Source organism: Aegilops tauschii, chromosome 2 (assembly GCF_002575655.3).
Source record: "Aegilops tauschii subsp. strangulata cultivar AL8/78 chromosome 2, Aet v6.0, whole genome shotgun sequence".
Lineage (NCBI taxonomy): Eukaryota > Viridiplantae > Streptophyta > Magnoliopsida > Poales > Poaceae > Aegilops > Aegilops tauschii.
The window spans coordinates 19,278,251-19,298,872 of NC_053036.3; the positions used below are offsets into that span (position 1 = coordinate 19,278,251).

The 20,622-nt window shown below is 46.9% G+C and overlaps 1 long non-coding RNA gene across 1 annotated transcript; it reads right to left on the minus strand.

The window, feature by feature from the left end:
* Positions 1 to 5,407: 5,407 nt before the first annotated feature.
* LOC141041487 (uncharacterized) lies at positions 5,408 to 19,365 on the minus strand. Its single transcript, XR_012201628.1, has 4 exons — positions 19,275 to 19,365; positions 18,735 to 18,808; positions 5,634 to 5,681; positions 5,408 to 5,440 (listed from the first exon to the last, which is right to left on the minus strand). It is a non-coding gene; the product is annotated as an uncharacterized lncRNA (long non-coding RNA).
* Between the last annotated feature and the right edge of the window lie 1,257 nt (positions 19,366 to 20,622).

Genomic DNA, 20,622 nt, shown 5'->3' on the forward strand with positions numbered 1-20,622 from the left:
TTGCAAATAAAGTCGAAATTCATATTTGTTAATTTTCCCAACAACTAGACCACATATCACATGGAAAACTTATTTTATTTTATTTTTTTGACATTTCCATCATTTTCTTTTATTTTTTCTAAAACTGAAAAGGCGATGGGGGGGGGGGGGGTAGAGTTTGAAAATGAGGCCTCAAATCGCGGCGTACCAGTTGGGGTCTCGAAGAGCGACACGGTATGAGGAGGGGATATGACTGATGGGGGGGGGGGGGGGTGCTGGCGTGAAGAACCTTTGGTTGGGCAAAGCCGGACTTGCTACGCGTGCGCATGCGATGAGAATTAGTGGGAGCAGCGACGGGAACAGCGCGTGGTGGAAGGGGGAGAACAGGTGGCGCGCATGTACTGGGTGCATGGGAGACGTCGGGGGAAACCGCGTCACGCGACGGCGAGGCGGGTAATGGGGAGGCAGGCGCGCGGGGCGAGGCTGGTGCGGGTGCAGGCAACGTGGGCCCAGGCGCGTGGGGCGAGGCTGGTGCGGGTGCAGGCGACGCGGGCCCAGGCGGACTGGAAGGCTGAGTGGGCACGCGAGCGATTGGGTGTGGAGAGACCGCCGAGGGATCGGGCGAATGGGGTGGTGGGTTGGTGCATGCAGCGGGCGGGCCAGCGGGACGCACAGGATCCGGAGAGGATATCTGTCGCTGCAGGTACAAGGTTGTTGGGTTGGGCGCGCGGATTTCGGGATGGATCGGGGCACCGGGATTTTCTGCCCTTTAATCGCGGTTGGCCAGACCAACCGGGACTAAAGGTCTAACCTGTAGTCCCGATTGGTCTGGCCAACCGCGACTAAAGGTTCGGGCCATTAGTCGCGGTTGGCCAGACCAACCGGGACTAAAGGTCTAACCTTTAGTCCCGGTTGGTCTGGCCAACCGCGACTAAAGGCCTGCGGGCCAGCCTGAGGACCTTTAGTCCCGGTTGGCCAGGCCAACCGGGACTAAAGCCCCTCCCGTCCGCCAGCTGTCGACCGAGCGCGCTGGGCCTAGATAGTTGGTCGCGGGTCTCGTCCCGAACCGCGACTAAAGACCCTTTTAGTCCCGGTTCTATTATTTTGGAGACTAATGGGGGCGTATGGAAGCCTCTTTTTCTACTAGCGTAGCTTCCTTCGCAGAGGTATACTGAGTCTCTCATAGATGCTAGATACTAGAAGAGTTACCATTTTATTTTTCTATCAGGTGAGAGACATTTACAAGATGGATAGTATTCAGTAGCACCTGTCCAGGTTTACTTTATTTGACATGTGAGAGTGGTACGCTCGCAGTGGCACATCGGTACTAACCAGAGTTGTTCGAATCCTGTCACAAGCGGGTAGGCTCTATCTTATTTAATTCAACGGTGCTCCTTGGGCATTGGACTAGTTTATATGAGATTCATGCGTGTGAATTCCTCTGAAATTTAGTTTACCTTGGAAACACTTGTTGCCTGTTGGTTCACGTGAGGACACTTGATGACAACCTGGTTAATGTCTCTCTCTGTGTGTTGTGATCTTTAAAAGAGATCAGATGTGCCTTTTGGCAAGCTTTCGTCCTTTAGTTCTCCATGGTCTACATCTGTAGCAAAAATTCAAATTTGTGTCGTAGCCTCATAGGATATCTCTGCTGATTCATACTTGCAGCATACAAACCTCTTCAAGGAAATTCTTGTGGTTTTTTTTTTAAAGAAGGAAAATGGTGGTGCACTTAATGAGTGATGCCTGAAGATGTTAACTGGAAGGATCAGCGGCTTCAAGCGAGCACAAACACAAGCACGCATCAGCCTTTATTTGTTCTGCGGGTCTGCAGAAGCAAATGCGGTGGAGCTCTTCATGTTCGAAATGCTTCCTGAAACATCTACCAGTTTCTAAACAGTATGTCGGAGAAAAACTGGGGCACACCAACAAATCAGTAAGCCATAGCATAGCACCATAGCAGGAACCGTGTTACGCAGTCTGAAACTCTGAACTAGAACAACCTGTTGGGTGTGGTCGAGTAGCACACCAGGAGTGAGAACAGAATCGGGAGAACATTCAACCAACTGGAGTGCCCTCGTACCAAAAAAAGGAAAAGTTGGAAGCATTTAAGAGCCGTGAGGACAGCGTTGACTAGGACCAGTCAAACTTGAAGAGCACAGGCCGAGGGTTTTCGGTAGTTGCTAGGGGTGAATATTTATCGCTAATCATGGAGTAAACAAGAGTACGGATATCAAAGCTAGGAGTATACACCAACTTGCAGCTTTTTTCTTTGCGGGGTAAACGGGCAACTTGGAGTTGTTGGGTGGATACACTATCGCTGCTCTACTCGTTGCTACGAACTTCTGCCCATCTTGGAGACATCACTCAAGTTTGGCTCGGAGAAGAAGAAACTCCAGACTACGTGCGTGGGCGTGGCGACGATGAAGCTGGTTCGACCAGATTAGTAGAGGTACGTACGGTTCCTACTCATCCTCTTCCGCTCCACCTTTTTTTGGAAAAGGAGGATGACCCCGGCCTCTGCATTTAGACGATGCATGTAACCACTTTATTAATTGTTCACACAAGACCGTGCAAAGTCATACAACAGTAAGACTAAAGCCACCATCTAGGCAATATATGTTGCTACTCCTAAGCAGTTGATGAAGGGGCGCTGATAGTCCGGGCCTAATACCAAACAGACCTCGCGTCCAAACCTAACATCTAAGACCTGAGGTCACAACCAGGACGCCCGTCGGGTATGGGGCACCCACCAGTCCGGCGCTCTCCTCAACCAGGACGCCTGCGAGGCCGCCGCAACCACCTACCATCAATCCATCTTCAGTGCTGTACTGCTGCATCTACCTTGCCCGGTCTAGCTGCCATCGACGCCACGACGACGACAGACAACGCCACCATCCTGCGCTCGTCCATCATTACACGCCCACTGGCGAGACCTCGCTGCTCCATGCCGCTGAGACCCGCCGTTGTCGACGTGCCAGATGTCACGCCGCTCCTCCTTCGCGAACACCACCTGCTGCCATAGGTCCCATCCCCTCCGCCCGCAGTTCCTCCAACCGAACATCCAAACGCCCCAGGCGACGCCTCCAAGAAGGGTACGACACTCGCGGTGCCGCCACAGCCCAATTGCGGGATATTATGGGTTTTCACCCGGGCATGGTGTCGGGGTGGAGGGTAGGGAGCTCGACGGCGCCTGCAAGGAGGAAAACGGCGACCCTGATCATCGTCACCGTCGAGATGAACGAGTCACCCGGAGTTTCCTCCGGTACGATGTCACCTCAACCAGCCCCCGCGAACGCACCAAGGCCGACGACCACGATCGTAAGCCGTCAAGTGCAGCGGGAGAGAGCCTGCAGCGCGAAGGAGATCCACCGGCAACTCACCGCCCACGCGGTCAAGACGCCGTCCATCCACCCCCCGTCCACACCGCCCGAGGCCGCTGCCCCGGCATCCACCCACCGCACACATCCCGTCAACACATGGAGGAAGACCCTCACCCCCGCCACCAGGATTCTGCTCCACCTGTTCCATCTTTCAATACCTGAGAAGTATTGGATTTGTTTTTCAGCCAGCAATGTGCGATGTCAACCACCATGATGAATCTGAGCTCGGTGCGGTTGGTTGCGAGTTGAGGCAGGATCTACAAACTCAATCTGTCTCTGTTAAAAGACCCACCGAAGAAACAAAATGGTATTGTCAGCACTATCAAGAAACATTTCGATCTGCATTCTGTCATATCAAGCAATCTTATAATTCCTTTCAATAGTAAGAAAGACTAGAGGAAATCATACCCCCCCCCCCCCCCACCCCACCCCACATACACACAGACACAAATCACCACACGCGCATTTGCTTCGAATACACAGCACAAAACACCATGTGGGTTGAATCTGAGTGGGCGTTAGGCAGGAACCGTACATACTATGGATTTTACTGTACTCCATATAACATTGAAACAGTAGTACATATTGTACGAACCAAGTATTATTGGTTATACTTGACAATACATTGGGTTCGTTGGTGGTGTTGTAAATCTCATTTGGAGGCCAGTTCCAGGGATCAATGGATCTACGATTTTAGAATTGTGCCTACACGTAGAGTGGCTTGAATAATTAAACATATAGAAGTTATGATTTCACAGCGCAGCCATACTATCGCTTCACCGGACAGAACACCCAACTGTTACAGAAGTGTGAACCTGTTTATTCGGTAGCTTCTTGTAGAGCGAGGGGAATTGTCCAGATCCACACAGGCAAATCAGAGTGCCACTCTGCTAGAATATATGTCTATTGATAAACGAGTTGGCACAAGCGTTCAAAGCCAATGTTTCTTGGGTAGTAATGTAGAGCATATAAAAAAGGCATCTGCCCTGCACCCAGATTCGTGCGAGAGATTTCAAATAAGGGCAGTAATGTAGTGTGATTCAGTAAAACCAGTAAATAAATAGCACTGGGGTTTCTGGAATTATCGTGCATATACAACATGTTTCTGGACTTATCGAGCTATTGTAATAATGAATCTACTCCTAATGGACGAGTTGGTTGAATAGTCCCCCACTTTCGTCTGGTTTTTTTTCGACTGGTTTTTTTTCAACCGGTTTTTTTCCATCAAATTACCCCCACTCCCACGCCCACCCACCGAACCCCACCCACGCACGTAGCCAAAAAGCAGCACCCTGCCGCCGATCAGGATCGCCCTGACGCCCATCCCCATACCCCGCTGCCGATCAGATCTGCGCAGCCGTCGTGCGATCTGCGCACTCCACAGCGCCGCCGCCACGTTTCTGGATCGCCGCGCACTCCACAGCACCGCCGCCGCGGAATGACTCCACAGCGCCGCCGCCGCCGAACGACTCGACAGGGCCGCCGCCGCTGGCAGATTCTAGATCGCGGGGCGCTGCGGAACGTGCGATCGGCGACGCTGTATGGTTTCAACCCCATGTATAAACACACAGGTTTTCTTTCTTTGTTATGTCTACGTGTACAGATCGTGTTCAAAATAGATGCAGCCATGCCAGACTTCCGTGACCTAAAACGCCTCATATTAGTGTACAAAGGATCGTGTACAAAGGATGCCAGACTTCCGTGACTGAAACAGTACAGCATAGTTGCATCAATCAACATCACAACTTCTTTGGCCGATGATATTTGAGGTTCAGAGCAGTCCTTGAGAGTAGTTTTCACTGGATTTTGACTGGATTCCAAATTGATTTGGAATTAACAACCTGGATCACATGCCCGCAACAGCGCATTAGTAATGAAACAATTCTCGGAAACAATCAGCAAAGTAGAACATGTGAGGTTTCATTATGTCCCTCCAAACTTGTCAGAATAGCACAACCGCATATGAATCAATTAACACAGCAATGGGAAGATAAAGAATTATTGTGAATAGCAAAGAATAGGTAAGTTCGCATGAAAATATGTTACCTTTCTAGATTCTAAACCTGTACAATAGCAAGCTGCGCTTGTGATCTTCGACGGCCTTCATCAGCCTGCAGGAAGATGAACATGACATCTTAGCATCTTGGATTCTTAACATGTATCTAGCAGAGTCAGTTCACAAAAAATGCAAAGTAGCAAAGTCTGACAAGTTTGGAGGGACATAATGAAACCTCACGCCCACCAAATATGTTACCTTTCTATATTCTAAACCTGTACAATAGCAAGCTGCGCTTGTGATCTTCGACGGCCTTCATCTGCCTGCAGGAAGATGAACATGACATCTTAGCATTTTGGATTCTTAACATGTATCCAGCAGAGTCAGTTTAGAAAAAATGCAAAGTAGCAAAGTCTGTTCGACATGTCTTTCTATTTTCATATATATAGCAAGACTCATAAATCTGTAACATCCTGCCCTTATGGACTGAATCTGTTGGACATGTCTTTTTTTAGTAGTTACATATGGGGACTTCACACAGCAAGCCAGCGGAACAGACAACTTCATCACATGTACCTGCAGGTATATGTTCACCTATAAATTGTGCTACACAAGTCAAACATATATATGTTCAACTATATATGTGTTGCAGGCCCGATGGAGGGGACAAGTGTTGACGACTCTAACGAAGTGATTTTACCCGTAGCCGATGATGTTGACAAAATTTACCCACGTAGTCCAGGTATAAGGTTTATTTTTATCCTTTTTAGTTGACAAATCATACCTAACAGACTTGGGCACACCCGATTCTAATGTATCAACATCTTTACTTCTAGGAGTCCATATTACTCCCTCCGAACGGATGATACTTGAGACCGATGGTGATAGCACATATGATACTCCAGGTATATATCAACCTCCTTGTATATGTTGAGCTACATATTTTGGTATGCATGTAAAACACTATCACAGGAGATGTTGCAGGCCCGATGGAGGGGCCAAATGGTGACGACTCTATACAAGGAACCTGGAGCCGACGATGTTCACAAGAATTACCCAAGTAGTCCAGGTACTAAGGCTGTGCATATATACTGAGATTGCTTTTATGCTTTTTATTATGTGATAAATCAAACTTAACAGACTTGGGCAGAACCGATTCTAATAGATCAAGCGTGTGACTTGTAGGAGTCCATATTACTCACTCGGACAGGACGATACTTGAAGAGGCCGATTGTGAAAGGACATATGTTCATCAACCTTCCCATCTGATTTCGGGTACGTATTATGTTGTATAAAGGTTAAGACCATGTGCCTACAACTTTGCCTTGTTTCTGCGATGATATTATATATACTGAGATTGCTTTTATGCTGTTTATGTGATAAATCAAACCTAACAGACTTGGGCAGAACCGATTCTAATAGATCAAGCGTGTGACTTGTAGGAGTCCATATTACTCACTCGGACAGGACGATACTTGAACAGGCCGATTGTGAAAGGACATATGTTCATCAACCTTCCCATCTGATTTCGGGTAAGTATTATGTTGTAGAAAGGTTAAGACCATGTGCCTACAACTTTGCCTTGTTTTCGGTCCAATATATTGTTATGTTAACATGATGCAGACAACCCTCCAATCTCATTCCTATATAATGTAGATTCGTTGCCAGCTCTCAGTTATCTGACAAAATAACTAGCTAGCATGCAACGTGACAGTTGGCAAGAGAGGCCGCGTAATGTTCCACGCCATCCTCACAGTGATATCACTAATGCAGATCAACCATCCTCTGTGGACCTTGACGAAAAAAGAGAGTTGATAAAAGCTCGGAGGCGAGCTTCTTATAGAAAGAAAAAAGAGGAGGCTACCGTCAAGCAACAAGAGGAAAATCTGTCTGCCCTTACGATATCAGGTAAGAATGCTTTATGGGAAGGCACTGCGATGATATTATATATACTCCCTCCATTCCAGAATATAATTTTAATATCATTTCACATGCAGATATGCTAAATGTGGGTGGGTTATCTCTCGGTGATATCACTAATGTGTGTCAACCAATGACGGTGGACCTTGACGATAAAAAAGAGCAACTAAAGTCTCGGAGAAGAGCTGCTTATCGAAAGAAAAAAGAGGAGGCAGCCAGCAAGCAAAAAGATGAAAATCTGATTGCCCTTTCGATATCAGGTAAGGATGTTTATGTTTCAGCAATATGATGACCGTATGTATACTTTCTTAGTGAATAATGTAGGCGACATATGTTTCCTCACCCCAACCCCACGAATAATTGACCAAGAATAGAGAATAAAAATAATTGACCAATAGTTGACCACTGTGTTAACATACAATTCCTGATCATTTAGGTTCAATTTCATGTTACCTCTCGATGATACCAACCCAACTACATCCAGCTATACATCATTGTTTAACCTGACCGTGCATATATATAAAGTAAGCGTTTGTGTAGTACATGAAATATTCTTGAACAATGAAGACCCTAAACCCTACATGCAGATATGCAAAATGTTCCCCTGCTACCTCTCGGTGATATCACTAATGGGTGTCAACCATTCTCGGTGGACCTTGACGAGAAAAAAGAGCAAATAAAGGCTCGGAGGAGAGCTGCTTATCGAAAGAAAAAAGAGGAGGCAGCCAGCAAGCAACTAGATGAAAAACAGCCTGATAAAGAACACAAGGGTGACTTAACAGACGAGCAAACTGAGCAGAGAAACACGCGGAGGCGAGCAAGTTATCGGAAAAAAGTGGGGGACGGAACGATCGATCTTCAGGAAAAAAAATCAGAAGTTGCAAGAATGGCGCGTGCAACACCCTAAAACCATGACTGAGGATGAAAGGGGGGGAGTCAAGTGCAAAGAGAAAGGCAAAGTATGCTGCAAAGAAAAACATGCCATGTGCTGAATCGATCGCAATGCCACGTCCAGATCTAAGTAGCACATTGTCCAACCCTCACACACATTGTCCGACTCTCACACTTTCATCCCTCACGCAACAATTCGACAGTGAACAAATAGATCATGCTCCTACGGTCAATGCGGCCCCCACATACATTTGCAACACCGAAACCGATGGTACATATCCTATCAACCATCATCTTTCATCATGTAATAATTCATGAGATATAAATAATGATGTATAGTGTTGTAGGTGCATAACCTAAGCAGAACCTTCGGTGATGGTGCTGTAGATGGCGACCTCATCGAAATCAATGTGCACCTACAAAATGCCGACCAGCAAACCAGTGATCCGGTAACAATAGCGGATAATGGAGTGGACGGGCAGAGTCATGAGTCCAGAGCAGCGCATGGGAGGAGAGAGCGAGCTTGCAAGGGTGGTATGGTGGCAAAGAAGCGTCAACAGACGAAAGTGGTGCAGCAAAAAAAATGTACGGAGGTAGCGCATGGTGAAAGGAATGTTCTACGCGATCGACGTAATGAAAAGTTTGCAGGTAGGGTGATGACCCCAACCGTCGGGTCCATCTCCATTCCGAAAATGAGCTCAACTGGACAACCTACCGTAGTGGAAGCACATGGTGCCTCGACCTCATCTAGCACGCCGGAGTACACGATCAGAAATGAAGGTAAAACTCCCATCCTTACTCTCCTTGCGTCCCCTGAGACTGAACCCTCATTTATTGGTTTCGCACCTGAGCAGACAACATGGACGCTTACCTTAGTCGTCTCATGAATGATAATGTCAACCCTGATAGCCTCTTTGACGACGAGTATTACCTGTTTGCTGGTGAAGGTATGTACACCCACTTGAGCAACATCCACCCGTTTGAAATATCACACTAATTATAAAAATTGTTTGCAGGCTCAAATCCTGATGACATGGAGCACGACGAATTGGAAGACTCAAGACACAATACCTATGTCGACCATGAGCCATTGGACTATGTCTACTCAAACCTCCCAGACCACACACACATCCTGAAGCACGCCGCAAATTGCGATCACTGCAAGGCCAAGAAGTTTGTGTCTGAGGCCCCGGGATTCTGCTGTCGCAGTGGGCAGATCCAGCTGAAGCAACCGGAGCCCGTCCCGGAGCTAATGAGGCTTTGGTCTGGCATGGATTCGGACTCAAGGCATTTTCGGGATAACATACGATTCTTCAACGGCCACTTCTCCTTCACAACCCTCAGCGTCAGCCTTGATGAAAGCTACACAAACATGAAGTCTGGGGTGTACACGTTCCGGGCGCACGGCACCATCTACCACAACATTCATTCCTTCGGGCCAACATCACGTCCAGATCATCTACAGTTGTACTTCTACGACGACGATCCAGGCCTAACCCATCGCAAGGCTGCCACCGAGCAATTAGACCAAGATGTCGTCAGAAAGTTAGTGGACATACTCAGGGAAAACCCGTACTCCCAGCAGTTTAGGAGTTTGGGTGCGCACAGGGACAACCTCGACGATTACAGGATAGACCTCAACACTGACCAGAGACTAGAGCAACGGAAGTATAATAGTCCTCTGTCATCTGAGGTCGCTGCAATTTGGGTGGAGGGCACTGACCTAGCAAAGAGGTTCGATCGTAGGATTACACTTTGCGGGAATGACAACCAGAGGCACAGTATACATGTGACGGCTAGCTCGTATGACCCTCTCTCTTACCCACTCTTCTACCCAAGGGGGGAGCTCGGTTGGCACCCGAAACTTCCTAAACGTGATGTCCCTTGCACTACAGGAATGTGCTACTTTGCCGTCTGCCACGACGGACGGCAAAGGCAAGGGTGGCGGACGGCAAAGAGCTTTGCCGTCTGCCGCGGACGGCAAAAGGCTCCGGCAAAGTAGGCTACGGTAAAGAGCTTCTTTGCCGTCTGCTTTCTGAAGCGGACGGCAAAGGGGCCTTTGCCATCAGCGGCGGACGGCAAAGAAAGCCGATGGCAATAAATTCGCTGTTAGTCCGTTAGGCGTCTAACGGCAGCCTTTGCCGTCCGCGGCTGACGGCAAAGAGCTTCAAGCCTTTGCCGTCTGCCACTGTAGGCAAACTGACCAAATGGGTCAGCTGCCAGGAAGCACAGGTGGTTGCCACGTGGCTTATTTGCCGTCCGCGGCGGACGGCAAAGAGCCCGTTGCCGTTGGTGGCAGACGGCAAAGAGCCTGTACAACCCTGTTTTTAATTTAATTCATTCAATTTGACAGCAATTCATAGATATACAGAGATATACACAGCAATTCAAATATATACACAACAAGCATATCCAACACACAAGTTTCATCATATATACATACATAACCAACACATATATAGTTCCATCCTTACATATTACAAAAGTTTCACATTATTCATCCTACACCGTTGTCCATCCATCCATATAACAAGTTCCAACCATGCAAGTTCATTGATACAAAATAAAAGCACAAATGGAAAAGAAGCACTCCATCCATGCAAGCTTCCGTGAATTAAATCAAATCTGCAAAATGATAAACAAGATGTTAGAAAAAGAAGAAGAAAAAGAAGAAGAAGAAGAAGACTATAAGAAATAAGCATACTTAAGTAAAATGGAGCTAACCTAGAAGAAAATGAAGAAGAAGAAGAAGACTAGAAGAATACTAGAAGAAGACTAGAATAATAATAATAATAATAATAATAATGATAATAATAAGAAGAAGAAGAAGAAGAAGACTATAATTAAGCTTATTATATAAACTTGGTCATTTTGTGCTAACATAAGTAAAATGGAGCCAACCTAGCTAATTATGCCATCTTTGAGTGAACTAAGCATATTAGAGCTAACTTATAGCTAACTTATGTCATTTTGGAAGAAGAAGAAGAAGACTATAAGCTTATTATGTAAACTTGGTCATTTTGTGCTAACATAAGTAATTTTGGAGCTAACCTATAGGAAACTAAGCATAGTAGAGATAACTTAGCATATTAGAGCTAACATATGTAACTAAGCATATTAGAGCTAACATAGGTAACTAAGCATATTAGAGCAAACTATATATAGATCATTTTGGAGATCTGACATACCTGACATAGTTCAGTTCTCATTGTTCTTCTCCTTCTCCTTCCTCAGCCTGATGCGCCAAGAGCGGCGAGGCGGTGGAGGCGGTGGAGGCAGTGGGATGTAGTCTTCTACCACAATTGGCGTGGTCATGTCGCCCAGCTGTGGGATCGCCGGCGCCACCACCATCTCTTGCCCATGGTGCGCCACCACCATCTCCTGCCCTTGGTCGGCCACCACCATCGCTAGGAGGTCATCCTGAGCCTGATGCCCACTCTGCTCCTCTTCTTCCCCACTCCAGTCCGGATCATCCTCCTTGCTGTCTTTGCTGCAGCCCGAATCGCTACTGCTTTTGCTACAGCCAGAATCGATGTTGCTTTTGCTACAGCCAGAATCGCTGCTGCTTTGGCTGTAGCCAGTGTCGCTGCTGCTGCTCCCATTGCCTGTCCAAATGCAACAATTAATGACCGTTAACAATCGATGCAAGACAAAGCCAAATGTAGAGGAATAAGAAGAGGCAGAACGTACCGGCATCATCGTCGTCAGCGTAGCGCATGCGACACATAGTCGCATTGAACACCTTCACGATGAGCATGTTGGCGTCGTCGTCGTGCCTGAAGAGAAGGAAGTACCCCAGCCGCAGGTCGTAGGCACAGTAAAACTTCTCCCAGCCATGACACAGGTACATGTGGCCCTCCTTGATCACCAACTCCACGTCCCACAGCCTGCGAACCCCGCTGCCGGCCTGTCGCAGCTTCACATTATTTGGCGGATCTTCACCCAGCATGTTCATATAAGTGTCAGGCAGCCTCTGCAGTTTGGGACAAGGAGTGATGTAGCAAACAACAGAGTTATCATAATGAGATGGGTGAAGGGGAGATCTCTCCTTCTATATACCTGCCTCTTGGAGGAAGTCCCAAGTATGATACTGAAGAACTCGAAAGCATCCAACTCGTACTTCGGTGTGGCAGAGCGGAGACAGCGGTGACGGCCTCCCCCCATCTCTAATAAGCAGCAGAAGAGACCAATTAGTATCTAGCTAGAAGCATATCTATAAACATAGAGCCAAGTTTCTAGACATGAAAGAAAACTGAGAAAAAAAAGCAATGCACTTGTGCTCAACAACATCAACAACACTTAGTTAATTTGGCAGGTTAGTTGGCAATGGCAATTGGCACCCTTCAAAACTAGGGATTTCTTTAGACATGAAAGAAAACTGAAAATGTTGAAAAAAAGAGCATAGTAATCTAAAAATAGGGGGAAAATACACTTCTTCTTTCTCCTCTTTATCTTCTTCTTTTTTTCATCTTTCATCTTTCTTCTTAACCAAAACTAAACCTAAAGTTCCTTCTCGTGTGATCACATTGGAATACTTGTGGCAACAAATCATAGTTGCACCATATTTTAGGTGGCTCTAGGTGCCACACACCAAGCAAACAAACAAACCTCAAATCAGAAACTAAGGGTGTAGTGTCGTAAAATCAATAATATAACAATAATAATTCATTATATGGCAAAGAGTTGAGAAATCTGGCACTACATTATTTAAATGACACATAAAAAGCATAATGTACTAACTAATAAGACTACTAGTGAGAATTGAGATTATACACAATTATAGTAGAGAAGATGCTATCTATGCTCTAAACCTAAACTAAAGTAAACCTAAACTAAACCAAACCTAAAATAAACCTAAACTAAACTTCAAATACAGAAACAAAAACAGAAAAAAACAAGAGATCTCACCGGGTGGAGGAGGGGGCACCGGAGGGGTGGGGCGGCCGCGGTGGTGGAGGAGAGGGGCGCCGGGGCGGCTGGGTGGAGGAGGGGGCGCCGGAGTGGCGGGGAGGCCACGGTGGTGGAGCAGAGGGGCGCCGGGGCCGCCGGGTGGAGGAGGGAGCGCCGGAGCGGCGGGGCGGCTGCGGTGGTGGAGCAGAGGGGCGCCGGGGCCGCTGGGGTCGAGGAGGGGGCGCCGGAGTGGCGGGGAGGCCACGGTGGTGGAGCAGAGGGGCGCCGGGGCCGCCGGGTGGAGGAGGGAGCGGCGGGGCGGCTGCGGTGGTGGAGCAGAGGGGCGCCGGGGCCGTTGGGGTGGAGGAGGGGGTGCTGCGGCGACGTGGGTGGCGTGGGGCGGCGGCGGCTCGGGCACGGGCGGCGTGGCGCGACGACGGGGATGGCGTGGGGCGGGGAAGGGGGTCACCGGGGCTGCTGGGGCGGGGAAGGGGGTCACCGAGGCTGCTGGGGCGGCGCGGCGACGGGGGTGGCGCGGGGCGGCGGCGGCACGGGGGCGGGATGGTGCGGGGCGGCGGCGGCTCGGGCGCGGGCGGAGAGAGAGAGGGACAGATGTGGGGCGCAGGCGGGCGTCGATGTTGATTTTAGTTAGGGCACGGTTCTTTGCCGTCCGCCAGCAGACGGCAAAGATCCTAGCTAACGGGCGTTAGCTTGGCCACTTTCTTTGCCGTCTGCTAGCGGACGGCAAAGAGGGGGGCCGTTAGGTTTTTTTCTAAACAGCTCGTTAGTGGGGCCCACCTCTCTCTTTGCCGTCCGCCAGCCGACGGCAAAGATTCTTTGCCGTCCGCTAGCAGACGGCAAAGAATTGGCTGATGGCAAAGACATTCTTTGCCATCAGCCAGTTCTTTGCCATCCGTTTTTCGCAAGCTGACGGCAAAGAGCTTCTTTGCCGTCCGCCGGCGGACGGCAAAGAATAGGCAGACGGCAAATAAGAAAATTCCAGTAGTGTTGGCCGGTTGTGCAACAACCAAGAGGTAGAGGTGATGATGATGATGATGAGGATGCAGGTAAGCCTTATGCATATTCTGTGGTTTAGATGAATTGTATACTTCTCATATGAATCCTAATGTCTGCGTTACTCATCCATGTGCAGAGGGGAATAGCAGGTTATGCGTCTCGGTGAGAGACTACTACTATTACATGCTCCAGACACGACCTGGGATATTCAATCCCATACTCTGTGGAGCACGATTGCTCCAGCAATGGGGGGTGGACATGTACATCAAGATTGAGAGTTGTAGGTTGAAATGGTACAGGAAGAACCAAACAAAGATCCGTGCCGACCTGTATAAAGGAGTTGTTGATGCAATTACATCCGGGGAGACCCGGGCAAGCGCTGTTGGAGTAAGGATAGTGCTACCTGGAACGTACCCAGGTGGCGACCGCGACATGAAGCGGAGGCATATGGATGCCATGGCAATTGTCCATACTTACGGGAAGCCTGACATCTTCTTGACCATGACCTGCAATCCTAACTGGGAAGAGATAACGAATGAGTTGTTTCCTGGACAGACAGCGCAAGACCGACCTGATCTTGTGGCTCGTGTGTTCCATGGCAAGCTAGAGGCTATGAAAGAGATGTTGTTCAAGAAGAATATACTGGGTGTTGTTGTTGCACATGTATGCGTAGTCGAGTTCCAAAAGAGGGGCCTCCCCCACGCACACTTTTTGTTGATCATGGATTCTGCCTATAAGCTTGTCGTTCCAGAGCAGTACGACCGACTCATTTCTGCCGAGCTCCCAGACAAGCAAAAGTATCCTGAACTCTACGCCTTGGTGGTGAAACATATGATGCATGGACCATGCGGTGCTCTCAACCCCAAAAATGTTTGCATGCAACAGAACGAGTGCAAGTGCAGATACCCGCGTTCGTTCAATGAAAACACGGCACAGGGCAAGGACTCATACCCTGTTTATCGTCGTCGAGATAATGGTCGGCAGGCTAAGGTCCGGGGTAAAATGTTGGACAACAGATGGGTTGTGCCGTATAACCCTTACCTGCTGCAGATGTTCAATTGCCACATAAACGTTGAGGTTTGCTCCAGCATAAAGGCCGTCAAATACCTTTACAAGTACATATACAAGGGCCATGATAGGGCTTCTTTCAGCATCGACCAGCCTGACGCTGATGGTAACATTGATGAGATCAAAAAATACGTAGACGCGAGGTGGGTTACTCCTCCAGAGGCGATGTGGAGGATATTTGGCTTCCCCTTGTGTGCCAATGACCCGTATGTCCTACAGTTGCCTCTTCATCTCCCGAATATGCACAGGGTGGCATTCAATGAGCAAGCTCACTTGACCGACGTAGTCGCCTATGAGAAAGCTTCCAAATCCATGTTGACAGAGTATTTTAAAGCTAACCAAAACCACCCGTGGGCTAGGAATATATTGTACAAGGATTTTCCTGGAAGGTTTACATGGCAGAAGGGTAAGAAGTATTGGAAAGAGCGGGTGGAGCGTTATCAGATAGGTCGAATTGTGTCTGCCAATCCTGCCGAGGGGGAGTGATACTATCTACGTGTGCTACTAAACCATGTTGCTGGCAAGACATCCTATGAGGACCTGCTCACCGTGGACGGTAGGCTATGCGGGAGCTTTAGAGAGGCTGCCGAAAGGTTGGGACTCATCGAGGCAGATAACACGCTTGACGACTGTCTTACCGAGGCAGGGCAGTGGGCGATGCCATGTTCGCTCAGGAGGCTCTTCGCAACAATTTTGGTGCACTGTGAGCCAGGTGACCTGCGTGGTTTATGGGATAGGCACTTCGAGCCTATGTCTGATGACTATCGGCGATCACACACGTGCTCGATTGAGGTGGAACAGATGGTGTTGCTTGACATTAGGGGTATGTTGCAGTCCATGGGCAAAGACATAGCTGATTTCTCTCTTCCATGCATTGACGATGCATTCGACCCAACCGAGGGAGAGGCCAGAGAAGTGATCGAGGAATCCAACGTCGATTTTGACATCAACGACACTAAATTGGCCTCGTCGCTAAACTTGGAGCAGAGGGTTGCATACGACGAGATACTAGCTTCTGTTGAACGCGGTGATGGGGGTGTGTTCTTTGTTGATGGACCGGGAGGTACAGGGAAGACCTTCCTGTACAGGGCGCTGCTCGCCAAGGTTCGAAGCGAGGGAAACATCGCTACCGCTACCGCGACGTCAGGCGTCGCCGCTTCTATCATGCCTGGAGGCAGGACTGCCCACTCGAGGTTCAAGATCCCATTGAGCTGCGACGATGGCGCCTCATGCACCTTCATGAAACAGAGTGGTACCGCCAAGCTACTAAGGATGGCCTCATTGATCTATGGGACGAGGCCACCATGACTAAGCGACAGGCGGTCGAGGCACTTGACAACAGCATGCGCGACATCATGGGAAGACGGGACCAACCCTTTGGAGGAAAAACTGTTGTGTTTGGCAGGGACTTCAGGCAGGTGCTTCCAGTCGTCAGGAGGGGTCCCGGGGTCAGATAATCGATGCAACCCTTCAAAGTTCACACCTCTGGAAGGGTATGCGCCAGCTAAGGCTCGTCACCAACATGAGGGCTCATAATGACACCTGGTTTGCGGATTACTTGCTAAGGGTAGGCAATGGCACTGAGGAAGTTGACGATCAAGGAAACATACGACTCCCTAAAGATATTTGTGTGCCGTCTACAGGAGAAGCTGATTGACCATGTGTTTCCCAGACTAGATGACAACATGTCCGATCCGAATTACATGACTTCACGCGCAATCCTCTCCACCACGAACGACAACGTCGACAAGATAAACATACGCATGGTAGAGCGTTTTCGGGGAGAAGAAGTAATCTACCATAGCTTTGACACTGCAGAAGACGACCCGTATGGCTACTACGCTCCCGAGTTCCTAAATGGATTGACTCCCAACGGTCTGCCTCCGCATGCACTCAAATTGAAGCTCAACTGCCCCGTCATACTTCTGAGGAACATTGATCCGGCTAATGGTCTGTGTAACGGGACGAGGCTTGTGGTGCGAGGTTTCGAGAGGAACGCCATCGACGCATAAATCGTGATCGGACAACACGCAGGTAGGAGGGTATTCCTTCCTCGAATACCCCTATGCCCGTCTGACAACGACATGTTTCCATTCAAGTTCAAGAGGAAGCAATTTCCTGTAAGGCTTAGCTTTGTTATGACGATTAACAAGGCTCAAGGCCAGACGATTCCGATTGTTGGCGTGTACCTACCTAATCCTGTGTTCTCTCATGGTCAACTCTATGTCGCACTATCTCGAGCCACCGCAAAGAGAAACATAAAGATCCTCATTGAGAAGGAGAAGGAGAAGGAGAATGCGAAGAAGCAAAGCGGTAAACCTAAGAAGCGAAAAAGACCTGCCTTGTCCTTACAAACCTCGATGAAGAACATCGTCTATAAGGAACTCCTTACAGGCTGAAGTCCGCTCTTAAGAAGCTGGCGGGTTTTGAATAAGATAAAGGATTTACTCTTTTGCTACAGACAATTTGGTGCTCTTCCGTGTTCTTGTACAAATATTTATCTTTCGATGTTAGCAATTGATTATGTTTATTCAACAAGTCAAATATTAATAATATTGCCTCGGATTTGTGACTTTGCAAGTTGCCAATTTTTCCTGTATGTGACATTATTTCTCCTTTTGCCGGATTGCATGCATATTATTCTTTTGTTGTTTTGTAATCAATCATCTACTACATCTAAACTAGGCTTTGTTTTCCTACATAAGTATTGCACACTGCCTGGGTCACTCCGTTGTTGTAAAATTCACTTGAGTGTTCTACATTAGAGAAATATTTATGATGCGGCCCCAAAGCAGGCACAGTCAATGTTATTTATTTTTGTCCTATATAGTCTCTTATTTGCCCCTTATTTGAATTTTATAATCCTAGCTTTTCAATACATATCTAAACAGACATGATGTGTTTCTAACTACTTAGTTGCAGGTTTGGCACAAGTAAACGGATGGATGCGTGTTGACATCTTCATGATCTCACAAATATTTCCAGTAGTATTATTTTCCTTTCATTGTGCCATATTCTGTCAGTTGCTTTTCCTATTGCGTGTATCTTGCAGATAAATAAGAGTTTTAATGAATTGTTGGAACCTGGACAGTACCACAATTTATAACCACCTATTATTCTGCCACGAAATGTCCATTTTATAGCATATCAGGTGCGCTTCTTTCTGTTCGTGCCTTCAAAATATCAAACCAGAGGACATCTACTAATATATTTTTGTAGCTCTGTTGCTTCCGATGGTACATGAACTATCACTGTGGTTCATCTACTAATATATTTTTGTAGCTCTGTTTGCATGTGAACATTGTATACATGGCATGTACTATGAAAGAACAGTATGTACATGTCGGTATGTTTTTTTTCTATGTCACATGCATCTGATCCTATCGTTCTCCCTATATGTCGTCCAAACACATCTATATGAACCTATATGTCGTAAAAGTGCATATGTACTTCTCAGTTCTTATAGAGAACGAAAACTGGGTGGCACGCATTATCAGAGTTGTGTATAATCATTTAGGGAAATGTCAAAAAGTAAAAATCCCGTGAATTGGGAATACAGAAATTCAAGTAGGTAGGAAGTAATGACATACCAAATGATAAAGAATAGCACCACTGCAGCTACAAAATCGCAATCGTTTGCTCAAAGCTCTGAACTCAATTCACCCTGAAAAACATAGTCATCTGAAGTCAGACTGCATGATAGTCGGATGGGACAAAATCAATTGACTGTCTAAAACCTTCCATAGGGGACATACAAATATTTTGCGGTATATAGGTTCCTACTGACAGTTCAAGAAATGCAAACATATAGCACTATTATGTTAAATAGGTCACCCTAAACCATGCTATAGATTAACCATGGTCATGAGCCCAAGCATAATGACTACCCGTAGAAAGCAAAAAATAGGACCTTGGAGATATGTAATGTAAAGTAAAAAATAATAATTATCATGCTTTCCTTTTTTTCCCTGAATCGATATTTTTAGAAAGCAAAATGGAAATACAAGGCACACATCGTTAAGAAAAAGATGGTCATATTCTAATATTAACTCCTGCTCATTGTGGACGGAAGGCTATGTGGTAGAGCCAGCAGCCAACCAAAACACCTGTATTAGGAGGGGATTTGTTACCTCGATGTGTTGATAAGGCAATGGATTGTTCATGTCCCACAGGATCACGCAGTGGACGTAGTCGTTGACACATTGGGGAATCGGCTCGGGCTGGCCACTTCGTGGAAATCGACGGCGCGGCAGCACATAGAAATGTTCAGAAAGAAGAAAAATGTTATTATCGTCAAAATGAAATGTCGGAATGAAATATATTCAGAGCTCGAATGAAATCAGCAAAGTAAATAAACCCCTTTTCTTTAGATAATCAAAAAGGTCAGAGTAATGGACCACACGTGACAATAACCAGCATAGTTAACTTCTACTATTTCATCTATCCCCAACGTATATATAACAAAACAGTATAGAGAGGTTGGATAGGACTGATATATTAACTTCCACATCAAAGATCTGTGTCAACACACACATCCGATTGACCTTGTCCAAGGCCAAAAGAATAGTAAGAAAATTGGGGAATGACAATATAACTGATTTGAACATGCAGGACATTGTTACGTTCCTCACACGCAGAGGAACAGACTAACAATCAAGCGGGCAAGTAAATAAATATGAGGTAACAATATTATGTTTTTCGTTCAGTAGCTGGTCTGATAAAAAAAATAGTTCAAGAGTTCAGAAGAATATATATCCACTTGAGAGTAATGTTAACTATTTTATTCGGTTTATCACACATGAAATCTTAAGACAGGTTATCTTTTTTGTCTTGTAATAATATAGTAGGTTCTACTCACCGAATCACAAAATTGATCCCATTAATTAATATTTGATTGTGACCAAATCGGTCGATTTGTTTACCGATTTCGTATTCAGAGCTTCCTAGAAACGCTTATATATAGATCAACCGTTCCAGCGACCTTACCAGACCTCTCCGTCCTCCTCTCACATGGCGTCATCCAACAGTTCAATTCACATGCTTCGTTGGCAGGAAGAAGAAAGTGAAGATTTCGGTGAACTGGAAGATCATGACGGCGCTACGCCGATTCGTCCCTTTGGTAAGGGTAACACACCAAAGCCAAAAAGGCTTAGGATGCATAATCACGTCGAGCCTATTAACCTACCTATTAGTAGTACATATCCCGTTACGAAACACGATAGGAAAGAAGGTTTGGGGGACGGTTGGGGTACTAGCAACGATCAAATTCTGCAGGCAACCAAGAGCAACAAGCTGACGCAAACTCTCATACAAAATATCAATCAGTTGGAACATATGGTTGTGAAGCACATGCAAACATGCGAGAAGAAGACGGAAATGCCTTGAAAGGAGCAATCATGAGGAGTTATACAATATTCTTTACAGCTTTTTATGTTTTATGTTTCAACGCTCCTTAAGAGCATTTTGCATTGTAATCGA